This window comes from Pleurodeles waltl, chromosome 8, assembly GCF_031143425.1.
Source record: "Pleurodeles waltl isolate 20211129_DDA chromosome 8, aPleWal1.hap1.20221129, whole genome shotgun sequence".
NCBI classification, from domain to species: Eukaryota; Metazoa; Chordata; class Amphibia; order Caudata; family Salamandridae; genus Pleurodeles; species Pleurodeles waltl.
This window is the reverse complement of record NC_090447.1, coordinates 1,480,169,487-1,480,193,797: the sequence shown is the minus strand read 5'-3', so window position 1 is coordinate 1,480,193,797 and position 24,311 is coordinate 1,480,169,487. Positions and strand designations below refer to the sequence as shown.

The following is a 24,311-nucleotide window of genomic DNA, read 5'->3' as shown; positions in this document are numbered from 1 at the left end:
ATAGAATTTACAGAAAAAGACAAAATGATCTAGAGTTTGGACTGAGGACCAGAGCACGGACACACTAAGATGAAGACTTTGTCATACTTGCCCAGAGGGCATAAGAGCAGAGATATAATGGTTGCTAGTCGAAATTTAGCCAAGAGGGCTCTCTCCCAACGGCTTAAAACCCAAGTCAATTATTATTAAAAAGGCTACCTTAGAAAATCAGAGATGATGCGGATTTCTATCACAAAATGGAAAGACATTTAAGGCATGGGAAAAAGATATGCGGCAACCTCTTTAGAGCACAAACTGACTACTGACACTTCTAACGTGTCCATAGTGTGATGTGGTGGAAGACAAAAGACAGTTAATTTCATAGCATAGGAGGAAGTATGAGCTTACCGTGCTATTTTCCATTACTGTTGGATCCTCCAGGGAAGAGATACTCATGATGGAGAAGTAGGATTAAAAGAAAATAACCTATCTTTCTCTATCATGTGATCGTTAAAGATAGTCATAAGTACTGGAAAGAATAGCAAACTCCCCTCTCAAAGACGTTAGTGGAAGGAATCTCATTGGAATAGAAAACACAGTGTACAGAAATAAAAATTTGTAGCCAAATATATTATATGGTGTCCGGCGGAGAACCAGATATCAGGTGTCTAGTAAAGCATGCAATGATCTCTAGGAGGCCATTCCACAATCCTTATTATTAAAAAGTCTTAAATAATTATAGCATCAGCCCATCCTCTAGTGAAATGGGCGTTAGGTCAAGACAGAAGAGGCTCATTATTTTTTTAAGAACATGTTGGAATGCATTAGATTACTGGCACCCATTAACGTATTGCTCATTTTAGCTTGAAATGAACAACTTGGAAAGATGTGAAGAATAAGGACATCAGGAACCACATTTGGTGGAAAGAAGGAATGTATTTAAGAGACCGATAATTTTTTACGAAAAACGCATCTAGTTCAGTAGAACAAAAAAGCCGGGTTGTATCCATAAAAGTTGGTGAAGATTGGATTCCTTCATATGGTCCAATAGAAGATGCATCAATTTACAGACAACATTAAAATTAAATAATTCCATTGGACGAAGATTCGATGGGCATTGGGATAGCTTATTTATAGTTATAAACTGGACAGGAGAGGCTAGGTGCATCGAGAGATGCAGTGGAGTACTGCCTAGGGGATACAACGACTTGTATTGTTGGCGGTAAGAGAGGGCAATAATTGTCAAAGGTCAAACCAACAGATGACCTCCCGCAAGAAAAGCAGAGCCTCTCTTTTCATTATGAGGTAGGGGGCGCTCCCTGCTTTTACCTGGTGGCGGCGGGTGTTCGCAATCCCCCCAGCAGCAGCAAAGCAAAGCTCCCCTGCTCCCTCTGCCGCGTGACTTCTCAGCAATATCCCCTGGAGGCCGCCATAGGACGCTGAGAATGGTCGCCGTGGCAACCGCGTACCATACGACGAAAACAGTACGCTGTCAGGTAGCAGCGCAGCGTGTGTCATATCCACACGCGTCGTTGCCATGGACACAGTGAGCTCCGGCTGGATGGGAATAAAAAGCAGTGTAAACTGCAGAGAATCGAAAGCGGAGGTAACCGGAGGCCATCCAGGCGGAGAAAATAATTTCATATTCATTTAGGCAAGGCAGCATTCGTTTTAAAATATTGACTGATTGCCGGTTTCACCAATAAATATATTGACAAATAACGGACTTTTCTTGAAGTTTGATATTTTTGTCGAATAGTCTTTTGTTACAAAAGTAACAACCAACTATATGAAATCCGAGACTAGTGTTGAAATATTTCGAGTTAAAACAAATTGCTATCATATTTTTACATTTTCTTTTCGATATGCACAAAAATCTCCCTTCCAAGATGGCGTTACAATTGTCTTTTGCATAGTCTTTTTCACGTAAACTTTGGTACAATCTCATTGGCCAGTTGTATTTGTCATGCCGACGAGTTGTTCAAATTCCTAGCTTGCCAAGTGACCCTGAGTAGGTCAGCATACCAGTGGGACACCACTTCCGAGAGGGGCAAGAGGCTCGATGGTAAATGGGAAGAAAGGGTTAGTAGAGGAAGGGGAGAACAAATGTGGGTGAGGATTGAATTAGCGTAAGAAACGTAGGAAACATTTAAAACATTGGTAAAGCCAATAAATCTGTCTCTCCCTTTTTCAGGTCCCAGCTCCAGACAGCGCTCGTGTGTGTAGTGTCCTGCTGGACACGTTCTAGTGTTTTGCCAGCCACGCTGCTGAGGGCTGGCCTTCCATCTACACCCCATACCCACCCAACACAGGCGTCACCGGTCAGGTGACCCTGCCAATAAAAAGGGCCAGGCGCACGTGCCCAGGGCCAGTTCTACCGACCATGCCACTGTGTCTGCGTGAGTTCTTTTAGTTGCATGAGGGCCAAGGGCCCCAACACTACATTGGCGACGAGTGGGCCGGACGCCACGTGTGTGCCGCATTGCGCTTTGCGGTTCCTCGTGGGAGGAAGAATATGCAAAGTATGAGGTCCCCCGCCCGACAGCTTCACGGCGGGCCCCTCAAGGTGAGAGACTACAATTTGCTGGCCCCTGTGTGAGGCGATGGTGGTAGTATACTGCCGACCCAGATAGTGGGTGGCACAGAAGCAAGCCCCCATATCGCGCCTGCAGGGCCACCCCTCACCGACACCCAGTGAGGCACTGCAGCCACCCGCCTGCTGCCACACAACTTGCTTTTGGTGCCGTCCGCCCCAGATGCGAAGAAGCGCGCCTGCTGCCCTGCATGCTGCCATCGGGCCCGGCGGTAAAAGATAGGAGCAGTGCCCCTGAACAAAGCAGCCCGAGTGACGGAGGGCTAGAATCCGCCTGGCGGAGAGGGAGTAAGCGGTACAGAGGTGCGCTAACCCCACCAGCCTGGATTGTGCTCCGAGCAGCACGCGAAGGAAAAAAAGACAAGAAGAAAAAAGAAAGTGCTGCAGTGCGGAGAGGTGCTCGTCTGCACCAAAGCTAAGGGAAGGAATGCCAAGGGCCGCCCCGCCTCCCAACAGTAATGTGACAAACTCCTGAGAAAGCTGTGACACGGGCCGCAGTGAAGCAAAACTGCTGCGGCCACAAAAAAACAGGAAAGTGCGAGGGTGCAGACACGCACCACACTGAAGAAAAGGAAAGTGCCCGGAGCCCCCCCCCCCCCCCATGTGTCAGCTGAAGCGCACCCCCAGCGTGTGAGAAGTCTGCAGGGGCCGCGTACAAGAAAGGAAAATGGTGCCGTCGTGAAGAATGGTGCTGGCATGCACCAAAGCCAAATAAAAAGAAACATGCCCAGGGCCGCCCCCAAAATGCCAGGAAAGCCAAGGCTCGGGCCGCAGCAGGAGGGCTGACTCCTGCGGTCACGTATGAGCAAGAAAGTGCGAGCGGTGCAGACACGCACCTTAAACTGAATAGGATGGTGCAGACACGCACCAAAGCTATAAAATTCCAATCGCAGCTCCCCCCCCCCCCAATAAACAGCAAGAAAATGCGTGAAAGGAAGGGGGCAGGTGCTAACATGCACCCGAGGAGAATTAAAATGCCCGGCACCGCCCCCACCCTCACTGTACTTCGTGCAGTCTAAATGCCTCTTCAAACGAGGCTGTGCATTCTTGTAAAATGGACATTTAAAAAAAAAAAAAAAAAAGAAAGAAAAAGACACTTACCTGCAGCTTCTGCAGCCCCCTCCAGAGCCCCCTCCAGCCTGGTTCCTCTCCGGTGTCTGTCTCCAACAAACGAGGCACAAGAGGAAGAAAGAGTGTCTTTCAAGCATGAAAGAAGTGCACTAGTGGCATCCAGTGGCCAAAGTCGGTACTGCACCCTATTTCTATTTTTAAAGTGGACAAACCAGCTTTTCTTAACGCCTTCGCTGCCAGGCCTTTTCCCCCTCCTGTGCCAGGCCTTTTTTTGCCTATTTGGAATAGTTCTCGCTTAGGCCCTCATAACTTTTTGTCCACATAAGCTACCCACGCCAAATTTGCGTCCTATTTTTCCAACATCCTAGGGATTCTAGAGGTACCCAGACTTTGTGGATTCCCCTGAAGGAGGCCAAGAAATTAGCCAAAATACAGTGAAAATTTATTTTTTTTCAAAAAATGGGAAAAAGGGGCTGCAGAAGAAGGCTTGTGTTTTTTTTCCCTGAAAATGGCATCAACAAAGGGTTTGCGGTGCTAAAATTACCAGCTTCCCAGCTTTCAGGAACAGGCAGACTTGAATCAGAAAACCCAATTTTTCAACACAATTTTGTCATTTTAATGGGACATACCCTATTTTTACGATTTTTTGTGCTTTCAGCCTCCTTCCAGTCAGTGACAGAAATGGGTGTGAAACCAATGCTGGATCCCAGAAACCTAAATATTTCTGAAAAGTAGACAAAATTCTGAATTCAGCAAGGGGTAATTTGTGTAGATCCTACAAGGGTTTCCTACAGAAAATAACAACTGAAAAAAAATATATATTGAAATTGAGGTAAAAAAAACAGCAATTTTTCTCTACGCTGTAACTTTTTCCTGCAATGTCAGATTATTAAAAGAAATGTACCGTTACGTCTGCTGGACTCTTCTGGTTGCGGGGATATATAGGGCTTGTAGGTTCATCAAGAACCCTAGGTACCCAGAGCCAATAAATGAGCTGCACCCCGCAGTGCGTTTTCATTCTATACCGGGTATACAGCAATTCATTTGCTGAAATATAAAGAGTGAAAAATAGCTATCAAGAAAACCTTTGTATTTCCAAAATGGGCACAAGATAAGGTGTTGAGGAGCAGTGGTTATTTTCACATCTCTGAATTCCGGGGTGCCCATACTAGCATGTGAATTACAGGGCATTTCTCAAATAGACGTCTTTTTTACACACTCTCTTATATTTGGAAGGAAAAAATGTAGAGAAAGACAAAGGGCAATAACACTTGTTTTGCTATTCTATGTTCCCCCAAGTCTCCCGATAAAAATGATACCTCACTTGTGTGGGTAGGCCTAGCGCCCGCGACAGGAAATGCCCCAAAACACAACGTGGACACATCCCATTTTTTGACAGAAAACAGAGGTGTTTTTTGCAAAGTGCCTACCTGTAGATTTTGGCCTCTAGCTCAGCCGGCACCTAGGGAAACCTACCAAACCTGTGCATTTTTTTAAACTAGAGACCTAGGGGAATCCAAGATGGGGTGACTTGTGGGGCTCTGACCAGGTTCTGTTACCCAGAATCCTTTGCAAACCTCAAAATTTGGCTAAAAAACAAATTTTCCTCACATTTCGGTGACAGAAAGTTCTGGAATCTGAGAGGAGCCAAAAATGTGGGTAGGCCTAGCGCCCACAAAAGAATATGGCTCAAAATACAACGTGGACACATCAAAATTATCAAATACAAAACGACCTGTTTTTGCAGGGGGGCGCCTGCGTTTTTGGTCCTGGGCTCAGCAGCCTTCTAGGGAAACCTACCAAACCCAGACATTTCTGAAAACTAGACACCCGAGGGAGTCCAGTGAGGTGTGACTTCCGTGGATCCCCAATGTTTTCTTACCCAGAATCCTCAGCAAACCTCAAATTTAGCTAAAAAATCACTTTTTTACCACATTTCTGTGTGGGATCACCGCACTGGGACACATTTCATACCACCCAATGTTCCCCTCTGTCTCCCGGTAAAAATGATACCTCATTTGTGTAGGTAAGCCAAGTGCTTGTGAAAGGGAAGAGCCAAAAACATGTCGATATTGAGGGGGAACAAAAAAGGTCCAAAAGGGCAGTTTGCAAAAAAACATTTTTAGGCTGACAAGTGCAGCAGAATTTTTATCGGTATAGATGAGACAATGCTGGGTGGCAGGAATTTTGTGGATTTGCGGAAGGTTACATCACAAAAACGTGGGAAAAATGTGTGATTTCCAGAAAAGTTGGAGGTTTGCAGGGGATTGTGGGTACAAAAATGGTGCGGGTGCATGTGAAACACACCAGTCTGGAATCACCCAGATGTTTAGTTTTCAGATGTGTCTAGGTCTTGTGGATTTTTCTACATGGCAGCGTCCCAAAGTCCATAAAGTACAGCCCTCACCATTCCAAGTGGGACGATTTTGAGACTAAGCCAAGTTCTCATGGCCCAAATGTAAAACTAAAACCCAAAATAATCAAATGCCTTCTTGCTTGCTGTGGGATAAGATGTTTTAGAGTGTGGGGGAGAGCTGAAAGACTGTTACCCCCTTCAGTTGAGGTGGGGGCGTAACCAGGCCCATACTGGTTGGTAGCCACCACCCCAATATCTATATATATTTTTTTAATTCCCTGGCATCTAGTAGACTTTCTCCCCCCCCCGGGGTGTGGATCAGGGGTAATTGCCCCAATTGCCCACTAGTGGGCAGAACAACTTTGGCCCCATTTATTTGGGGTGGGGGTATGGCCATACCCCCACCCTCTTATTTTTGGGAAAAAAACTTCCCTGGCCTCTGGTGGGCTTTCTGCCTCTCCACCCCCCCTTGGGGCAGATGGGCCTTCCAAAAATAGGCCCATCTGGCCAACAGTAATGTGCTACCATGGGGAGCGACCCTTACCCAAGGGGCTGCCTCCCTAAAGAAAACCCATGCATACACACACACCAATCCCTGGTGCCTAAGTGGTTTCTGCCCCCATGGGGGCAGATTGGCCTAACAAAAATTGGCCGATCTGCCCACAATGGAGGCAGAAATGGTCCAAATACAATTTGCCCCCCAGGGGAGCGACCCTTGCCTAATGGGTCGCTCCTCATCTCTAAAAAAAACAAACAAACAAAAAAAAAAAAAACATTTTTTGCCCTGGCGACTAGAGGTTTCTGCCCCCCCTGGGGGCAGATCGGCCTAATAACAATAGGCCGATCTGCCCCCGGGGGGGCAGAAATGGCTTAAAATAAATTTGCCCCCCCACCCCACAGGGAGCGACCCTTGCCTACGGGGTCGCTCCCCTTGCGTGACGTTGGCGCAAAACAAAAGATCCCTGGTGCCTAGTGGTTTCTGCCCCCAAGGGGTGCAGATTGACCCAAAATCCGCCAATCTGCCCCCAAGGGGGGCAGAAATGGTCTAAATACAATTTCCCCCCCAGGGGAGAGACCCTTGCCTAATGGGTCGCTCCCCATCCCTGAAAAAACAAACAAACAAAAAAAAACACAAACTTTTTTTGTCCTGGCGCCTAGAGGTTTCTGCCCCCCCCGGGGGCAGATCGGCCTAATAACAATAGGCCGATCTGCCCCCGGGGGGGCTGAAATGGGCTAAAATAAATTTGCCACCCTGGAGAGTGACCCTTGCATACGGGGTCGCTCCCCTTGCGCGACATTGGCGCAAAAAAAATCCCTGGTGCCTAGTTGTTTCTGCCCCCCTTGGGGGCAGATTGACCTAAAATCCGCCGATCTCCCCCAAGGGGGGCAGAAATGGTCTAAATATGATTTGCCCCCCAGGGGAGCGACCCTTGCCTAATGGGTCACTCCCCATCTCTAAAAAAACAAACAAACAAAAAAAAAAAATGTTTTTGCCCTGGCGCCTAGAGGTGATCGGCCTATTAACAATAGGCCGATCTGCCCCCAGGGGGGGCAGAAATGGGCTAAAAAAAAATTGCCTCCCCACCCGCCTGGGGAGCGACCCTTGCTTACGGGGTCGCTCCCCTTACGTGACGTTGGCGCAAAAAAAAATGCCTGGTGCCTAGTGGTTTCGCAGATTGACCTAAAATCGGCCGATCTGCCCCCAAGGGGGCCAGAAATGGTCTAAATACAATTTGCCCCCCAGGGGAGCGACCCTTGCCTAATGGGTCGCTCCCCATCCCTGAAAAAACAAAAAAAACAAAAAAAACACAAACATTTTTTTGCCCTGGCGCCTAGAGGTTTCTGCCCCCCCTGGGGGCAGATCGGCCTAATAACAATAGGCTGATCTGCCCCCGGGGGGGCAGAAATGTGCTCAAATAAATTTGCCCCCCTGCCCCCCATACCCCCCTGGTGAGTGACCCTTGCATACAGGGTCGCTCCCCTTGCGTGACATTGGCGCAAAAAAAATCCCTGGTGCCTAGTTGTTTCTGCCCCCCTTGGGGGCAGATTGACCTAAAATCCGCTGATCTGCCCCCAAGGGGGGCAGAAATGGTCTAAATACGATTTGTCCCCCGGGGGAGCGACCCTTGCCTAATGGGTCACTCCCCATCTCTAAAAAAACAAACAAACAAAAAAAAAACACAAAAAGTTTTTTGCCCTGGCGCCTAGAGGTTTCTGCCCCCCCTGGGGGCAGATCGGCCTATTAACAATAGGCAGAAATGGCCTAAATACAATTTGCCCCTCCAGGGGAGCGACCCTTGCCTAAGGGGTCGCTCCCCATCTGTAAAACAACAACAAAAAAACAAATCCCTGGTGCCTAGTGGTTTCTGCCAATTAAAATAGGCTGATCTGCCCCCCAGGGGGCAGAAATGGCCTAAAATAAATTTGCTCCCCAGGGGAACAACCCTTGCCTAAGGGGTCACTCCCCACCTCAAAAATACAAAAACAAAAAAAACAAAAAAAAAAAAACAACAAAAAAAAGGATCCCTGGTGCCTAGAGGTTTCTGCCCCCAGGGGGGCAGAAAAGGCCTTAAAAAAAAATGGCCCCCGGGAGCGACCCTTGCCCAAGGGATCGCTCCCTCATGCCAGTTTCATAACAATAAATAATTTCCTGGTGTCTAGTGGGCGTTTCAAAAGCCGGATTGCTTTACAACGCTCAGAGAGACTTCAATTCATTTCCTTCCCTTTGAAGCCTCTCCGGCCTCCTCCACATGATCGGAAGAGAAATGCTTTGCATTTCTCTTCCCAGCACGCTGGAAGCGAAAGAGGAGGCCTCTGTGACAATCAGCGCGCGATCGCGTGCTGACGTCGCGGGGTGGGGGGGTTCGGGTGGAAGGGAAAGGGATTCCCCTTCCATGCACGACCGGGGTGTGTGGGTGGGGGGCCCATGGGGGGAGCGCTAGCGCTCCCCCCGGTTCCCGGGTGCAGGACGAGGTGATCTCGTCCAAAGCACCCGGGCACCGGTGCCTTGGGCGAGATCACCTCGTCCAAGGCACAGAAGGGGTTAAAAGAAAGTCTACAGCAACACCCCAGAGATTGACTGCACAAGACCAACAGCGTGCCCGCGGAGGAAAATGGCGCAGAAGATGGAAACGGCACAGAAGATGAAAGCGACGCGGACGGCGCTGCATAGGGAAGGAGAAGACTGCAGCTGCTCCAACCAAGCTGCACCCATGAGAAATGGACGTAAGTGCCACATGAGGCACGAGGAGAGCGCGCATAGGCTGCGCAGACCCTGGCGGCCATCCACCGCCATCGCCGAAAGAACGCTACATGTCTCAGCAGTGATGGACATCACCGCAGGACAAGAAAGGGACATGTTAGGCGCTTACAAAGCAAGCCCAGAAAAAGAGACTGTCACATGCGCAGAGAGCTGCGCCAGAGAACGTGACGACACGGGCAGAAACCCACGAAGATGGAGAGAGCACCCGAGAGCGTGACGTAACGCACGGGACAAGAGGCCGTGCCAGACGGCTTTTCTGCAAAACAAGATGGCCACCGTTGGCCCATCACACGGCAGGTCGAGAGAAGCGACCAACCCCTGCAAAGCACACCCAGGTTCAAGCAGGACCCAGTGCCGAGAAGGCACTGCCTTAAGGTGCAAGCACTGTGCCCTCAAGTGAAGAGGAAGCGGAAAAGAAAGTGACCCGCCATCACTGCCCTGCAACGGGCCCGAGACTATTCAAGGAGTGTCCTCCCCCACACTGCCTCAAGACGGAGTCAGCAGCAACTCACAACAGGCAAGAGGAGAGTCGCACACCCTGAGTGGCACGACGCCACCACTGCAACACGGGGAAGAGCCCCGAGTCCTTCGACAGGACAGGACCTTCGAAAGGTCCACAGAAAAGGAAGACAAGTGGCCAGACGCCACAACAAAGGAGAAGAAAGCGTGGCGCAGCACCACGCTATGAAGAAGGAAGAAAGGAGATTGTGTGACATCACCTGTCACATTGCAACACCTGACGACCACAGAAGAATAAGAGCGGAAGATCAACAGGGTGGTGAGATGGAGGACTCCTTCCACAAAGGAAGAGTGCACCCATTGACAAGACAGACACCGGGGTGCGAAGACGTCACTGGAGACAGCTCAGCGGGAGTACCAAATGTAAAACGCCGTGCGCGAACCGCGTACTTGCCCCACTCGTCAAAGTGTGACCATCCAAGCCACCTGTCACCGGCTGCTTAAAGCAGATGGCATCACTGCCAGCATCTGCACATGAGGAAAAGAAAGACTGCACTAGCTATGACTAAGTCCCTCCAATCACCCTCACTCCAGCAACATCACTTGTCATCCAGGTCTCCGAATGGCAAGCACCATCATTGCCATATGCATCACGGTATCCATCAACGGAGCAGTTAAACAACCAGACTGGAGTCCCACATCATTGCTTTGATGCTCTGAAGAACCAGTCAACCAATGATCACCTGCTCACCCTGCCTGTATCCTGCTCTCGGTGGCAAGAGCAAGTCGTGACCTAGACCCATCTACCCCTGTGATTGCACGAGCGACTAGGCAGTGGCTCATAGGAGGTCTTGCAGCTGCCCTATGTGGCACACAAGCAGCCCCAGAGCAGACCACAAGCAGTCCCGTGGCAACCCAGACAAGGGGCCTCCCAAGCTTGAGAGAAGACTGGACATTGCCCTGCCGATGAAGTCAAGGAGACAAGCAAGGCTGTGCAATGGAGACTCCAACAGGTCACAGCACACCAAGACTGTCCTCAGTGAATTGACACAACACCAGCTAGACATCCTCCTGGCAACGTGAGAGACAATTTCCCTAAGACAATCTGAGAGCCCACCTACACCTGGTCCAGGTTGGCAAGCGCCCTGACTACGAAACATCCACCCTTGTGGTTGCACGAGTGATTTGACCGTGGCTCCTGTCAGAGAGCCTGCAGCGGCCTGCAGATGGCCCACACGCAGCCCAGCACAGTCCATGTCAATCCCGTGGCAAACCCATCGAAAAGGCCTCGAGGAAGTTCATGAGTGAAGAAACGAAAGGTGGTCTGGAAGCAGCTCTGCCAACAAATTGTCAGGATGTACAAAGGCTTCAGAGGAGGACTTCACGCCATCACAGATGTCATCCGTCTTCGAGGGATTGGCCTTCATGAAGCCAGGATGTCTCAGCAAGCATATTCACAGCGGACTCCAGCAGCGCTCTTGATGCACCCAATTCGAATGATACACCCAATTCGAACAAATTGAACTGTAAACACCACCAGCCTCGCCACGAGTGCCCACAGGACTGAACCACAGTGCATCAGTGGACACTTAACCAACCATCTGACTGTCAGAGTCCGGACTTCATCCGCACAATGTTCGTGCCCGGCTGTACCTGGTTAAATCATGGACTCATGCGGAAGTATCCGTGTGCTCCCAGCTGCACCTGTCCACTGTAATCCTGCGGCCTGCCTTCTCGAGAGACTGATGGTGGCGGTTTTTGTTTCTGTATTTTCTTTTGCAGGTTGGACTTTGTTTTGTTCCTCAATGTTTTGGAGGAATGTAGTGTCCTGCTGGACACGTTCTAGTGTTTTGCCAGCCACTCTGCTGAGGGCTGGCCTTCCATCTACACCCCACACCCACCCAACACAGGCGTCACCGGTCAGGTGACCCTGCCAATAAAAAGGGCCAGGTGCACGTACCCAGGGCCAGTTCTACCGACCATGCCACTGTGTCTGCGTGAGTTCTTTTAGTAGCATGAGGGCCTAGGGCCCCAACACTACAGTGTGCTGGTGTGGCCCGAGACATGCTGTATCTACTTTGTGGGCTTCATCCCGCCCATCAGCTTCCCATTTGCGGGCTCAGTTCTCGCTCTGCTGCTCTCTCCCCCCATTTGTCCATGGAATGCATTTGTCAAGGTCTCCCTGAGAGCAGGGACTAATTCCGCTATCCCTCCACTCTTATAATTTTATCACCATTTTAGGGACTTTTTTTTTCTTGGTTTATAAGCCCTCCCCAAGAATGCTTAGCTTTCGCTTGCTCCAGCGCTGTTGTAAAGAGCGCTTGTGTTCTCACTTGGTCTGTAAACAATGGTAGCGGATGAATGGAGGCTTTAGCGCTGCAGCTTCTACCGAGGACACACAAAAACCTGTTTGATTTTGGTGTGCTCCTTGCTCCAAGTGCCGTAAACAGCACTTGTGTTTTCACTTCCTCTTTAAGCAACGGGAGCAGAAGAATGGATGCTTTTGCACTGTAGCTACTACCCCTCTTTTAGTGGAAAGAGTAATTATACTTGCCCCACATATGCATGGCATATGGGCACAAGGGACAATCAGGTGCCTCTGGGCACCTGATTGTGCCCTGCGCTTGTACACCAGAGTAAAAGGCCTGGCGTAACCAGAGGAATTTGAAATGCAAACAGCAGCTCATGGCAGCTGAGGCAGAACAGATCAGCTTTTTATCGAATGCAGGTGAAATGGTTATGTTGACAGATATTAATCTTCTGATCACTTTTCATGTAAGTGCCTGCTTGTTTTCGGGTTGGTTAAAGTTGGGATGGGTCAAAACTCTTGATGTAAGCATGCTTTTTTGGTGTATATGTAGACAATGGCATTGGAAGCACTTACATGAAAAGTGATTAGAAGATTAACATCTGTCGACATGACTGTGAGAGTCTGTGATTGTCTGGTGCGGTTCAGGTCATCTCCTACCAGACTAGTGCCTCTTTCCCAGGAGGCAGCTCATTGGGAACTGTCTTTGGAGTGATTGTATGGTCGGGTGCGACCCAGGTCATCGGGACCGTGAAGTTGTGCCTCATTTTTGTGAATTGTGGGATTGTAACTGCCTGGTGCAACTCAAGTCTTCGTGCACCAGACCTGGCACCTCCTCGTATAGGTGGTGCAGATCTAGTAACTCTTTGTGTGCAACCGGAGTTGTCCAGGGTGATTCAGGTCAACCCGAGGCCCCAGTGACCCTCCTTCTGTGTGTTGCAGATCTCTGAGTGAACCTCCTACTGAGAGCTCAAATGTCTTTGGTAATTGTAGCCGGATCGCTTGTTGTCTTTCCTTACCCATCCCCCACCACCACCACCATCACCACCACCTTGCCCCCGGGATCCTGCAAAGTGTGACTTCGGCCATGAGCAGCTTAGTGTCAGGGGGAAGATTGACTCAATCTTTGGTTTGCTGAAGCTAGATGGTGGGTGGAGGGCGGTTTGAGGCCTAGGGTGCCTGCAGACACAGTGGCATCCACTATCCGAATAGCAGGGCACCGTATTAGTGTGTGTGTGTGTGTGCATAAGCTGACTGATAACCGTGGCAGAGCAAGGTGGTGCTGAATGGATGTGCAGAAGTGGGTATGGGTGAATGCAAGGTGTTGCTGGTCACGTTCTTCTGCCAGTGAATCCCTGAGGTTGGCATTTCTAGTGTGAAGTAGGCCACAGTGCTATGTGAAAGTTTTCCAAACCTTGTATGTACTTATTGCTGCTAATGTTGGGAACCAGGGTGCACCCTGAATTTATGTGTTACATTGAAGTTGGTAATCTCTAGGGTGGTTTTTGTGCTGCCAATGTTTGGCACCGCATGAGGGTGCGGGGAAGGAAAGTATCATTTTCTCACTTGGACATACTGTTGTTGGTGTTACACACAGTTTGGCCTAATATGGTGAATTATTTTGCGAAAACTGATCTATGCCCAGGTTTATATGATACTCATGCTGTGTTGACAATGTGTGTGTTGAATATAATTTTGATATACCTACACAGTGAGTGGAGTCTCATTTGTGCCGCTCAGCGTGGTTGTGGCGGGGAAGTGATATCCCATTGCTTTACATGTTGCCTCTGTAATAAGCCTGACTGCTTGGTGCCAAGCTACCCAAGGGTGAGCGCAGGCTATAGAGAGAGTGTAATCACCCACCCCTGATGGGAGTGGCAGGTTCTGCCTGGCTAGGACCTTGCCTCAACCAACCAGAACGTGCCACTTCCAACACAAAGCAAATCGCATAATTCAACTCCACAACACAATTCCACTACACACCACATATATCCAATTCACAACACATAATTCCACATCATGCTACAAACTTCAATACCACACCACATAATTCTACTCCACTACATGCCACTCCACGACACTCACTACCACTCCAAATAATTATACTCCATGACACCCAACCCCAGTCCACATAATTTCAGTACACTCAATACCACATAATTACTATCCACATAATTCCACTGCACACAATGCCACATAATTCCACTACACATAACTCCACTTAACACCATACAATTCCACTCCACACAATTTCACAACAAACAATTCCAATCTAACCCACATAATTCCAATCCTCACCACATACATCCACTCCACTCCATAACACATGGCTAAAAGACACTGACATTGACAATGACGATAGCTCTCAGATTGCAGAGGCCTATTGGTTATACCAATGCTTGTTTTTAATGCAAATATAGCTCACAGCAAACAGTCTCTGTCACACACACATGCATATATCGTCCTTTCTTCCGCACACAGAATATAGTGCCAAACTCACATTGCACTTACACAGACAAATGACAATGTAGTGGTGATGGCGTTAACAGTGGTGTTTGTAGTAGTGACAATGAAAGTATTGGCAATGGAGATGATAATCATACTTAGTAGTGATTGTATTCATGGTAGTGATAGTCACGGTGATGGTGTTGTAGTGGGGATGGAGATACTGGTGATGATGGTAATGGTGGGAGTGGTGGTGGTTGTGCAGGAAAGTAGCATCTTTCTGGCATACTTACACCCACTTTTTGCCTGGTGACAGTATGTTTAGAATGTAGTACACTGAGATCCTACTTATCAAGACCCAGTGTCAGTGCTTTCCCCTTACATTTAGTTGTAAGGTAAGTTTTACACCCCACGATTGGCATGCTGGTGCACCCATGCAAGCCCCTAGTATATGGTACTTAGGTACCCCAGGGCAGGAGTGTGGTCTAACCTACAAATTCACCACTCCTTATCACGCACAAGGAAATGGGTTGGTTGAAAGATTCAACAAAACCCTGAAAGGTATGATCATGGGGCTCCCTGAAAAACTCAGGAGGAGATGGGATGTCCTACTACCTTGCCTTCTTTTTGCCTACAGAGAGGTTCCATAGAAGAGAGTGGGTTACAGCCCAGTGGAGCTTCTGTTTGGGCATACAGTTAGGGGTCCTGTTAGTCGTGTGAAGGAGGGATGGGAGCAACCTCTCAAACCCCCCCAAACAGGGTATTGTGGACCATGTACTAGGCTTACGGTCACGAATGGCTGAGTATATATGAAGAAGGCCACTAAAAACCTTGAGGCCAGCCAAGAGCTGCAAAAGCAATGGCGTGACCAAAATGCTGTGCTGACTGTTTACCAGCCAGGACAGACAGTGTGGGTTTTGGAGCCTTTGGCCCCAAGAGCACTCCAGGACAAGTGGAGTGGCTACCACACCATTGTGGAGAAGCAAGCTGAGGTTGCCTATTTGGTTGACCGGAGCACTCCAAGAAGCCCCCACAGGGTGCTTCATGTGAACTACCCAAAACCTTATTTTGACAGGGATGACATGAACTTGCTTATGGCCACTGATGAAGGGCAGGAAGAAGTGAGTGACCCTCTATCTGACCTTCTCTCCCACGACCCTGTTAATGGTTCAGTGGTTGGGATAGTCTTCGCGGATTGCCTCTCTGAACAACAACAAGCTGCCTGCAGACAAGTTCTCAATCAGTTCTCAGAGCTCTTTTCCCTGATTCCCAGTCAGACAACCTGGTGTGCTCATGATGTAGAGCTGTCTGCCAGTTAAGAGTAAAATCTACAGGCAACCTGACCATGTCAGGGATTGCATCAGGGCAGAAGTCCAAAAGAAGCTTGAGTTAGGAGTTATTGAGCCTTTGGACAGCCCTTGGGCTAGTCCTCTAGTACAGATGCCCAAACCTCATTCCCAGGGCAGAAAGAAAGAGATGAGGTTTGTTGTAGACAACAGAGGCCTCAGTTCAGTCACTACACTAAGACTGATGCCCATCCTATCCCCAGGTCAGATGAGTTGATTGATACTCTGGCTGCAGCCAAGTATCTCAGCACTTTTGATTTGACTGCAGGCCATTGGCAGATCAAATTAACTGATGCTGCTAAACCTAAGACAGCATATTCCACTCCTGTTGGGCATTATGCACCTGCCACATTCATGAGGTTACTGAATCAAGTTCTGGCAGGCCTGGAAGACTTTAGGGCAGCATATCTAGATGTTACTACTGTCTTTAGCTCCACCTGGCAGGATCACCTGGTCCACCTCTGGAGTGTAGTTTAGACTTTCAGAAAGGCAGGCCTCGCTATCAGGGCTACCAAATGCTAGATAGGGAAGAGCAAAGTTGTTTACTTGGGCCACCTTTACAGAGCAAAATCCAAACTATTGTGAATTGGGTGTTCCAACTACTCAGATTCAGGTCAGAGCTTTTCTAGGCCTAAATGGGTTTTACAGGAGATTTGTACACCATATTCTGAGCCAGCCTCCTACAGGTTGTATAGTGGAAATAGTGATAGCACTAATGGTAATGGTGCTATTAGTGGTGTGATTTCATGGTGGTGATAATGGTGGTGGCACTAGTCATAGAAGCTGTGGTGGTTGCGATGGTTGCAGAAGTGATGATGCCATGACTGGGCTTTTGTTTTGCTTATACGAGCAACGTTTGCCATTCACGTTAATGGCCCAAAGGCTTTCCATTGCATTCTAGGAGGGATATTAAAAGAAGTTGAGGAGCGGTGTCAGGGAAGCAACATTTATTACCCGTGCATGACATTGAAATATAAAATTGCAGGTGCTAACTATCCCAGAGTACTTGTTTGCAACTGAGAAGTACCAGTGCTCCCCCAAAGTATTGTACTCCCCCATTAAAAGTATTGCACCCCCGCAGAGAAGTGCAGGGTCCCTTCTCATATTAAAAAAAGTGTAAATACTCAGTACCTGTGAATACCTGCCCATTTAAAGCGCAGCCTGTTTCCCAATACAGTGTGAGGCCTTTGAGCAGTTTGTGCTTCTTTTTCTGTTGCAGTAAAGGAGAGCAAGATGAAAAGCTACCTTATGAGACACTTCTCTCAGAAAGAGAAGCTGAGGTCCTCTGTTAACATTGTATCAGAGGGGTGAGCAACTGATGAGGATTCCCCTTGCATGCTGTTCACCCTGGTAGTGCCAGACCGCACTGCCTTCAGAGCTGTCAAAGCAGTTTGTGATGCTGTATGTTCTTTTTTCATTGTTCCATTTGCTCTGTATTGCCTTACCATACTTATATTTTATCAGTGCTGGGGGGTTAAAGTAAAAACGTACCCCGGGAGAGCACTGGTCGATTTGGCATTATAACAGTTATAATATTAAACACTGGCCCAAAAAAGATGGCATTGAAGTACCCTCTTTTCTACGTGGATGAACACATTCTTCACAAGCAAAATGCAGTCAGTTAGACAGAGGAGAGCCACTGCCTGAAGTGGGCTGACCCATTGCCCCATGCTGTGGTTGGTGGAAGCAAAATAGGATTTATGATTTAACAAACCAATGGATGAAGAAGACTGACCAAAAGCCACTATATGTATGTATACTATTTGTGAACTTTATTGGAGCAAGGAAGCTAAAGTGGTCTTCAAGCCTTCACCTAATATTGGAGCAGAGTTCCAAGAACTTGTATGGTGTATTAGTTTCCCCACCCGGTGACAAAATATTCATTTCTAACGTTGGTGTACTCGTAATTGAGATTTTGAAAGATTCTAGTGCTGACATTTCCTGCATGTCCACCAAGGAGTTGCCTGGAGCTATAGCAAAGCACAAGTGGTATTCTGTGCTTTGCGGTTTCGCTTTCATGTAGTTTGCTGGAGGCTCAAAAGTATTTTGTCTTAAAGTGCTCAACATAACTGTCACATAGGTCCGCTTCACAGCTAGTGGCTGCCCTATTCGGAATTGGGGTGACCTGTCAAGGAGAACATTTCAGACATCTAATATTAATCCTGGGTTTGGATGATGTGCAGTATATGTTCAGGGGTGCTCCTCTCTGATTGTTCCCCTTGATCTCTCAGCAGCCTTTGATACAGTTCCTCACAAGCACTAACAAAACCCTCACGGTATTGCAGTGGCTTCAGTTGCACAGGTAAGTTAAGCACAATATCTACTCTCAACTGGCCCTGGTTAGTTGTTATTGGGACATATTTTCTTTGAGTTTCTGTGTTTTCAGTTTATTTATTTTTATTTATTCATGTTTTCATATAGCGCAAACCACGCCCAGCAGCAAGCACCAGAGTGCTGTACTATAGTCACATGGGTATGTTAGGCCAATGGGATAAAACAAAGCCATCATTTTACCCACTTCTACAACCTGTATCTGGAACTGTTGACCACATCGGTGGAAGGAACAACATATGCTATTCACCAATATGGACAAGACACACAACTCTGACTGAAAATGTTATTGCTCCTGAATATTCTTGCACCCTCTATCTGTCTTTCAAAATTATGATTTGGACCTGAACGAATCTCTTGGTACTGTTAGCGCTTTTCTGCACGACAAATTTGAAGACTATTAAGCACTATCGGATGGACCGTGAAGTCTTAACCCCCTAAAGATTGTGGTTCTCCTTTCTGAGCTTGGTCAACAAATCAGTACGTTCAGTCTTATGTGGAGTACATTAGCCTCCACAAAAAGCCAGAGAATATTTAATATCAAACCATGAAGTTTATTAAACGTTAATGGTCTGCAGAAGGCACAAATCAGGTTTCTAATCAGAATGCATATGCTTCACATGTTAGATAATAAAATTAGATCAATTCTTTTTTTTTTTGTATATGTTTATTGAGAAGTACATGTCATTATACAGACTGTGTTAAATAGAGAAACAATACATCAAATTATGGCCATATATGAAAAATATTATGAAATATTAACTTCTCAGATTTCTAAACACAAAAAAACAACAACAAAAAAACATTATACATATATCAATAAATGCAATATATGAGATTGTTTATAAGGCTTCCAACTGGGCATTAACTCTTAGAAGTAGACCTATAACAGAAAATATGGAAAGAAAGAATTATGCAATATGTATTAAACCATATATTATAGGTTGTTAGAAGACAGTTGAGATAGTAATATCATGCAAATCCACATATATAACATTTCAAATGCAGATATTCCTGCCAATTCAACAGTGTTGAGTTGGTGAACAGTAAGTCCTACTTAAAATAACAGTGTTAATGGGTGAGATATCAATTGTCTTAATAACAGCATGACTCAAAACAATAATAAAAATGTCTTAATAAAGATAGGAGACAAAGAATGAGAAAACGTTTACGTGTGAATATTAATAGAATATGTATTAGCTAGAAAGGGTTTCCAAATTTTGATGAAAATCCCAACATTATCTTGCAATCTGTAAATCAGCTTTTCATATGATGCCATGTTATACATTTCAATAAGCCATTCATCATGTGTAGGACGTTGTGGTGTTCTCCAATGTCGTAATATACAAATTTTTGCTACAGTGAGTGCAATAGCAATCAATCTTCTTGTATGGTTTGTTAGATTTGGGAGATCAGTAACATCATGTAATATAACTCATTTTTCTGTTAAAGAAATGGGCACATGTATAGCTCTGTGTATAGAGGAAGTTATAGAAGACCAGTATTCCGTCAAAACTGGACATCGAAATAAAATGTGTAGGATATCACAGTCCTCATGAGGACACCTCCAACAGGTAGAATGGTGTAGTAAACCTGCTGCCTTGAGTTTTTGTGGTGACCAGTACCAATTATGAAGAATTTTGAAAAGAGTAAATTTCATTCTTGCCTCTCTGATTCCTTTATCCATGTTCATAACAACATCCGTCCAGTCCTCATTGGAATACGCTACATTAAGTAATCCTTGCCATTTGACGTGGAGTTGTGCTAGTAATGGTGATGAATGTAGTTTATGCACAATGAGATTATAAAATCCAGAGACCGCTCCTTTCAATTTCCCCCAAGTTTTTAAGTATTGTACGACTGGGGAATCCTCAGGTATCCACGGAAATGGTCCTAGTCTACCAAGTAGAGCTTGTTTCAATTGTAAGTATTTCCCCTTTTGAGAGCTAGGGAGTTGAAATTCTAGCTGAAGCATCGTAAAGGTTTTAAGCTCGACTTCTAAAGTGAATAAATGATCCAGCATTAGAATACCTGCTCTCTCCCATGTATCCCAGGAAATTGTCTGTTTCCCTATTGTAATATCAGCGTTATGCCATATGGGAGCCTTATTATGTAGCCTCGGATTACTCTTAAGGAGTTTGTGGGAGTGTATCCAAACCTTAAGCATAGACTGAATAATAGGGTTAGAACTTTATAAAGCAGGCGATTTATGAGTATAAAATATTTGCAAACCAGAAGATACCTTTAAAGATTGCTTTTCAATAAGAACCCATAGTGGGGGGTCATCCTGTATTGGCCAAAGATAAACCAATTGAGATAAATGGAGGGCTGTATAGTAATGTTCAATGCATGGTAAACTAAGGCCACCAGATCGCCTGTGAGCAATCAGTTTGGAGATTTTGAGTCTAGGTCTCAGAGATTCCCAAATAAAGGTTTTAATACCTTTGCCAATGTCTCGCAGTATTGATATTTTAACTGTCAAAGGTAACATACCTAAAACATATGTGAAACAAGGCACTATAATCATTTTCACTACCTGGACTCTACCCCAAAAGGACAGGTTAAGATGGGACCATTTTTCATATTCTGACTTCGTTTTAGCAATGAGTGGATCTAAGTTATCTTGAATCATACGTTCTAAACCAGTGTTGATATAAATACCTGGATCCTTCAGGCGATCCGCTTTCCATTGAAAATTGTAGCCTAAGATAGCTGCTTTTGTTGTGCCCCGGGACAATGGGAGAGCTTCACTCTTATTCCAATTGACTTTGTATCCAGAAATGTTTGAGAAGTGAGAAATAGTAGACATGAGTGCTGAGAGTGAAGTAGGTAGATCTGTAAGTGTGAGTAATATGTCATCCGCGTATAGAAGTAGTTTTGAGATGCCTGCTGGTGTAGGAATGCCTGCTATTTGTGAACACTGTCTTATTGCTGCAGCCAGTGGTTCAAGTGCAAGAAGAAATAAGAGGGGCGATAAAGGGCAACCCTGGCGGGTACCTCTTTGCACTAAAAAGGTTTTTGAAAGGAAACCCCCACAATTCACTTGTGCAGATGGTGTCTTGTATAACCATTTAACCTTAGAGATAAAATCATCACCTAATCCCAACCTATGCAATGTACGGAACATATAACTCCATTCAATGCGGTCAAAGGCCTTTTCGGCATCTAAGGATAATGCTACTCTGTCTTCTCCAGCATCCTTAGAAAACCAAAGTATGTGAGCCAAAGTGCGGAGATGGCTACGAGAGTTTCTGCCTGGCATGAATCCAACTTGAGAATTATGTATGAGTTTAGAGATAACTTGTTTGAGTCTTTTGGCAAGAATGGTGGCTAATAGCTTTGAATCTGTATTCAGAAGAGATATCGGACGATAGTTACTGCAATATAATGGATCTTTCTCAGGTTTGGGAAGGACAGTTATGATAGCTTTATTTGAGAGTGAGGAGAGACTACCAGTTTCCTCTGCTTCTTTATAAACCTCATAAAGGGCATCTATTGCTTCTGGTTTTACCCAACGGTAAAATTCCCCAGGAAAACCATCTTCTCCCGGTGCTTTATTGTATGGGAGACTGGAGATTGCTTGTGCAATTTCATCCTTTGTTATTTCGCCAGTCAGTATGAGCCGGTCCTGTTCATTGAGACAGGGTAGTGTTATTTTATCAAAGAATTCCTGTTCTTTGAGGAGTTCATCATCAACGTCTGAACTATATAACTTGGTATATTAATCTGCAAATGTATTAGCTATTGCTTGAGTCTCAGTTATTAGTTTACCCTCAGGTTTATATATAGCTGGAATAGCTGTCATAGCTTCTCGCTGTTTTAATCGTGCCGCTAGTAAACGGCCTGCTTTTTCTCCTTGTTCATAATTGCGAGCCTTAAGTCTATATAGCATATTTTCTGCTTTGGAAGTATATAGTGTATTAAGTTTCATCTTCGCTTTTTCCAATCTGCATCTGGAAGCTTCAGTTGGATTACTAAAATGAGTATGTGTCAGTGTTTTGATATCATTTTCCAAAATGACCTGTTGTTCTATTCTGCGTTTATTTGTTATGGCAGAATCCCTCATAATTTGCCCCCTAATAGTGACTTTTGAGGCTGCCCATAAGATTTGTGGAGAAGAAACTGATCCTTTGTTATCTTTCATATAAGTAGTCAAATGTGATTGTAATTGTGACTTTTCTGCCGGTAGTTTGTAGCGCGATATGTTTAATCGCCATGGTTTCCTACAAGGGCGTTTCAGACCCCAATCAAGCTGGAGACTGATAGGAGCGTGATCCGACAGTGCAATTTCTAAAATATCACAATCTAGTACTTGTGGTGTAATAGAATGTGAAATAAGGAAGTAATCTATTCTAGAATGGGAATCATGTACTGTCGAGTGATATGTAAACCCTTTATCTGATGGATGTAGTAAACGCCAGATATCGATCAAACCATGATCTTCTCTGATGTCTCCCAGTATGGCTCTATCTCTACCATGAGTTGTGTCCAGGGGACCTGTCCTGTCTAAGATCACATCTGGTGCAAGATTCCAATCGCCTCCCAAAACTATTCTGGAAATTCCCATTTCTGTTAGAATTCTATTTAGATGAAGGAAAAAGGGGGCTTTAGTCCCAACAGGGGCATATATGGAACCCACTCCTAATATATTGTTACCAACTTTAAGCTTCGCTAAAACAAATCTACCATCCTCATCTGACCATGACTGAAGTATTTGGCATTGCAGTGTTTTCCGTATTTGAATGGCTACACCACTTTTCCTAGTAGTAGTGTGGGATGTAGCATCTCCTGATATGTGAGAAGGGGATTTGCAGCTGTAAAGTATCTGGCCTACCCAATCTCGTTTTAATTTTTCTGATTCTATATCAGATAGATGAATCTCCTGGATGAGAGCAATGTCAGTATGTTTGGAGGCTAAATAGGAAAGAATGTTCTTCCTTTTAATGTAATTAGTAAAGCCATTGACATTGAGAGAGACAATTTGCATAGGACTTATTGTCATGATGATGACTAAAAATGTTAGAGTATATTTGTACTGTGTGAAACAGAGTCAAAATGCTAAAAAAGGAAGTAGATAAATTATATGGTAATGTGATAATGAGAACTTACTGGAGGGAAAAAACTATCTGGAGTATAGTAAACCTGAAACCAATATGTGGAACTATAATCATAAAATATTGTTAACACTAAACTCTGAATAGTGTAAGTACACCGTTCTAAGTGCTAGAATGTAAAAGAACACTGCAGATCAAATAATATGTATCTTTCGTCGGTGGGTCTAAACCTCAATTCGAAACCCAGACTCTGGAGGGGAGGAAAGGAAAACCACTCATGGTAAATAAATTATACGAAAAAACACTCCATGGAGTTATTAAATCTATCCAAGAGAAAATCTGCAAATACAAACACAGTAGGAAATGTACATGGTTATTGAACAGCAATATATGAGGATAGGAAATAAATCGTATCCATCAGAATTAATAATTGTAGTAAAACACTAATAACATTATATTAATACATAGCATGTATAAATATACTCATCTAGCTGGAAGAAATGATAGTGGAAGGTTAAGCATTAGTTACTTTATTAAAAGACGTGGGTGACTTTAGAGGTGATCTCGATTTGTCTCTGGGATTTTCCTGTGTGAGTGACTTTACGCAGTGGACTGCTTTATCTCTGTCAAACTGTTTCTTAAAGGTACGGACGTGTAATCTATCGGTGCGATGGTTTTGTGGATCTTTCTGTAATTGAAGCGGACTATTCATAGATGTTTTGTCCAGTGGCGTTGAGTTCATATGTTGGTCATCCAAACTGTCCAGGAAGCATACCAGATCCTCAGGCTCCGTGTAATACCTTGAGTTCCCATCCATTGTGATCCACATTGTGGCAGATTCTAAAAGACCATATTTGATATCCCATTTGCGAAGTCTTGGCCTAAGTTGCAGGAACGCTTTTCGTTTGGCATTGGTTTCAGTGGAGAAGTCTGCAGCAATAAATACTTTATGGCCTTCCAAGTCATTCGGACCATGTTTACGAGCAGCTGTTAATATTTGGCGGACCTGTTCATGGCGTAAGAGGCATGCTATAATCGATCGAGGTCTAGATTCAAGAGTTGAAGTTGAAGTTCTTGATCGAATTCTGTGAGCTTTCTACAACTCAA

The 24,311-nt window shown here is 45.6% G+C and overlaps 1 protein-coding gene across 3 annotated transcripts in view; it reads right to left on the bottom strand.

The window, feature by feature from the left end:
* The window catches only part of TEX55 (testis expressed 55), a 404,270-nt gene extending 402,778 nt beyond the window's left edge, over positions 1-1,492 (bottom strand). For all 3 annotated transcript variants that reach the window (XM_069202663.1, XM_069202664.1, XM_069202665.1), the window contains exon 1: positions 1,309-1,492. The gene's annotated coding sequence lies outside the window, so the exon portion shown is untranslated. The remainder of the gene's footprint in view (positions 1-1,308) is intronic.
* Between the last annotated feature and the right edge of the window lie 22,819 nt (positions 1,493-24,311).